We start from the raw sequence: 4,309 nt of genomic DNA, 5'->3' as shown, positions 1-4,309 counted from the left end.
CTGTGTGGTCTGGGGCGCCTTCTCCGTGCGGGACGCGGCCTGGGACTGCCCGCCCCGCACGGGATGGGGCAGCTCCTGCATCGCTAGAGTCTCGTGCAGGGCAGCCCGCACCTGTCCCAGGACAAGTCCCTCGAAGAACGCATTTCCCCGGTGCGGGCGGTAACGGGGGCCGGGGCACCTCGACTCTCTCCGAACGCCGTACAGACCGGCAGGTCGGGTCAGCTGGTGGCGGGGAGAGACTGCTTTACGGCGGAGTAAACTGAGTCAGGACGGGGCGGCCTGCTCCCCGCTTTAAAGAGACGAGCCGGTCCTCGCTTCTCCGGGGAGGAGGCCTGCGGGCTTCTCGGAGGAGGAGGGCGCTGGAGTTTGAAGGTTGATGGAGAAGTTTGGGGGTGTCCACGGCTCCGCGCTGGGGAGCTGTCCTGTGCTCGTTTGGGACGATGAGTGTGAGGTCGCCCGTGGCTCAGGCGGAGGGGAGCGGGGCCTGTCTGCAGCTCGCTGCCCGGGAGGCGTTTGACCGGGGGCGGGGAGGGAGGGTAGACCCGGAGCCCGAGCCGGGCAGGCATCTGTCCGTTCAGAGCTTGGTTTCAGGCTGGCAGGAGGTAAGAACAGCACGTTTTCTCCTTTTTGTCGGTCTGTCATTCGTTCCAGGGGAAAAAAAACTTGCTCGTGTAATCAAGGAAGAGTGTCCCACGCGCTCCCCGTGCACCCAGGGAAGGAATCTTGCTGCTTGGAAACAGGGTTTGACCCGCGGCTGTCACTTTGCACCCTGGCAAAAGGCCAGTGACGTGATGAGCAAACACCCCAGGCGCATATGACCTTCTGAGAAAACAGTGAGGGCCGCATTACATCCATTTTACAAGTGGTTGGGAGGACGGGGAAGACTTCCGGTCACCCCTGATGCTACCACCCTTTGGAGGAGCTTTGTGGTTTTCCCAGTGACAGTTCAAGTTGCTGAAATGTGGTCAAGGCTGTTCGTTTTACTGAACCCTTCTTCTAGGAACAGGAGCAGACAGGGGACGTGGTGCTGGGCTGAGTTTGTGTACAGAGTTCTAGGGGTGGGAGCTGGCGGGAATACTTCTTTTCTGTTCAGGGGATTTCAGGCTGGACAACTAACTTACCCTTTTTTCCCTCGATTGCATTCTCTTCCACATTCAAGGAGATAGGTAATGGCGTGCGTTTCCGAAACTTTGTCAAATTTTCTAATAATTCTAGGCTTCAGAATACAATTCAAAAATTACAGTTCATTTAGCGGCGTTAAGTTTGAAAATGTTTGAAAATTGTATGTAACAATTGCAAATGGATGTGGCAGAGCTTCCTAGTAACGTGATTGTGTTGGAAGAAAATTCCCGTGTGATCTAGGACACCCCCTTTTTAATGTCTCTATCTAATGATGAAGACCAATTCACTAAAAACTTCCATATTGATCAGGTAGACAGCTGTTAACCTGACTGTTTACACTGGGGTCAAGGGTTGTAAACTCTCTAAGTTGACTCAATTTAACCAGTTGCTAAAATAATACACACAAAAAGAGAGAGCCCTTCTCAGAATGCTTAGGAATTAGTTTTCAAACTTTTTCCCAGCCCAAGCCCATTAACATAACTCTGCTTAGCACCATCTAATAGGAATATCATTTTAAGAGCTTTAAAATAGCAGTGGAAAAGTCATTTTCAGTTACCAGCATTTAAGAAGACAAAACAGCAACAATAACAAAAAAGGACAATTTCCTCCCTAATTACATGTTTATTGTGGAGTTTAATACAGCCACACCCATCTATAAGAGAGTTGTGCCTAGGACTTTTTGAAAGCACTTACCTAAACCTGAGGTGTGTTAGGGGGACCAATTCCAACTTGACTTTTTTTTAATCCTTATAATAGAATCTTTAATACTACTGCTAGTTTAAAAATATGTATATATTTTTATAGATTTTAGAGAGGAAGGGAGAGGGAGAGATAGAGATAGAAACATCAATGTTGAGAATCATTGCACACTCCCTACTGGGGATCAAGCCCACAATCCATGTGCCCTGACGGGAATTGAATGGTGACCTCTTGGTTCATAGGTCGATGCTTAACCATTGAGTCATGCTGGCCGGGCTACTGCTATTATTTTACTGGTAGATTAGAGACATCAAACTTGTGCTAGCCATAGTGCTTGTTTTGGGAGGAAAGATTTAACCTCTATACCTTGGGATTTCAAGACCCCTGCAATACAGAGCTAAAATATAATTTAGAGTTTAATGAAAAAAATATACTTTAAATTGCTGTTGTACTCAAGGGGTGAGCTGCTTCATCATCATCATTATTATTATTTGGTTGTGGTTACTGATTATTATTTTTGTTTGGTTACTGCGTATTGATAGTAGTTACTTGTGTTAATGTAAGAAAGATTTTGGCAATTGTAAGGACAGTAGTTTTATATCCAAATGCACAGATTCCCATTTCTTCAATAGGAAAATGGTCTGGTCACTTTCATGTTTTGACTTTGTTATTCATGGAGTTTTAAAATCCTAAAACCAGTTGGGCTCTTAATAGGATATCCTGTTAGAGCTCACATGAAAGCCATCCCATGTAGGTAGGAATCCTCAGCCTCATGAGTTCAAAGACCTCAGTTCTCCTGGGTTCCAGGTTTTATCAGTTGCCATGGTCAGGACAGTGGGTTCTCTAATCCTCTACTGCCATTCTTAGTTTAAACTCATTGTCCTCTTTTCTCTTAGTTAAGACTGTCTGAAGCTTCTCTGCTTTCTCTTATTCAGGTTGAATATTCCACATTTTTGATGCCATTGGGCCTGTTAACATTCTAAATTGGAGCTAAGCAGTTGGTTAAGAGAGTTCTGTACTTTTTAAACATTTTCCTTTTTCAAAGCAAGCATAAAAATCTACATTTCCTCCAGGAAAACCAGCTCTTTGAATCTCATAGAAAAACAAGAGTTGTTTTTCCAGCTTTCCACCAATATAAAATCTTAACTTCTTTTTTCTGTTTTTGCCAGTATAGTGATGGACTGGAGGCACTGGGAGAGCCTGCCGTCTCCTGAATCATCAAAAGAAGGTCACATGGTATTCAGTGCAGCTTTAGCGTTTTTAGTATGTTTTATTGCAAGGGATTTTCAAAAGCCAGTGCTCTTTGAAAGATTCGGTGGTACCTAGTCCTTTGCAGCTGAGTCACTGAGGGGTTCCTTAAAAATACAGGTTTTCTAGTCCCACCTCCTGGAGACTTTGATTGAGTGAGTAAGTGATGACCATAATCTACATTATAAAAACCTCTCTGGCATCTTTCCCAAAAGCTCCGCAGGTGATTCTGATTTGTAGCAGGTTTGGGAGCCACTGTTGTATTGCTTTGAAATTCTTCATAAATTGGTAGTCCCTTTAAAAGCATCATGGTATTCAGGATGTTTGATTTGCTAGAATAGCCCATTTCCTAGTCCTGACAGATAAAAAGGAGCTTTTATAACTTTTATGTAAATTGCTTTACTGAGAGGCCCTCTCTGCTGTATTTATGTAGTGGGAGTCATGAGAGAGGGGTGGTGAAAGTGGCTTCCTTTATTTCCTGAGTTGACAATTGAATGAAAATGTGGAAACAACTGGAAGTCTGAAAACTAGTCAATCTGGTTATGGTCAATAGGAGAGATGCCTGGGAATTCTCTGTGTGTAGGGTTTTAAAATAAAGCCAACTTGCTAGATGTTTCACTTCTACATAGCTGAAGCGCTTATTGAAAATAATAAAATGCTTCATAGTCAGTAAAATGGAGTCACAAGTACTTTGCTGAGTTCATGGAAAGAAGAAAAATTATTGAAATACAGAACCATCTGAGTTAAAACAGAATTGGGGAACTAAATATGTTAGGGAATTAAACTTGGGAAAAGCTAAACAATGTAGGAAATAGATAATTGTGGTTTTTTAATCCCAGCTCCTCCATCTCCTGGCCAAGCTCCTTTAGACATGTTATTTAACCTCAGTGAGCTTCATATTCTCTTCATCTGCAAGGTGAAAAAAATGCCTGGTAGGATTGTTATGTGGATTAAGAGAGATAAATATTTTCTGTGTACATTGTAGGCAAATCAGTGAATGTTCTTTTCTCCTACTTTCTCATAAGGTTTTTATTTATTCTGTAGGCTTAAGATGTCTTGCTAAATCTAGCATTTTCTATATCTCTAGGAATATCTACTCAGTCAGCTTTTTTTTAAATTTAAAAACTTATTCAATTACAGTTTACATTCAATATTATATTGTACTAGAGGCCCGGTGCACAAAAATTTGTGCCCTCGGGGGGGAAGGGGGTGTCCCTCAGCCTGGCCTGTGCCCTCTCAC

General features: G+C 43.4%; 1 protein-coding gene across 2 annotated transcripts in view; it reads left to right on the top strand.

The window, feature by feature from the left end:
- The first annotated feature begins 93 nt into the window (after positions 1-93).
- The window catches only part of RFFL (ring finger and FYVE-like domain containing E3 ubiquitin protein ligase), a 75,160-nt gene continuing 70,944 nt past the window's right edge, over positions 94-4,309 (top strand). The window contains exon 1 of one of the 2 annotated variants that reach the window (XM_005860207.2): positions 94-602. The gene's annotated coding sequence lies outside the window, so the exon portion shown is untranslated. The remainder of the gene's footprint in view (positions 603-4,309) is intronic. The other variant, XM_005860208.2, reaches the window with a different exon arrangement.

This window comes from Myotis brandtii, unplaced genomic scaffold, assembly GCF_000412655.1.
Source record: "Myotis brandtii unplaced genomic scaffold, ASM41265v1 scaffold1327, whole genome shotgun sequence".
NCBI lineage: Eukaryota > Metazoa > Chordata > Mammalia > Chiroptera > Vespertilionidae > Myotis > Myotis brandtii.
Note: the sequence above shows the minus strand (reverse complement) of the source record. Positions and strands in the feature narration are given on the sequence as shown.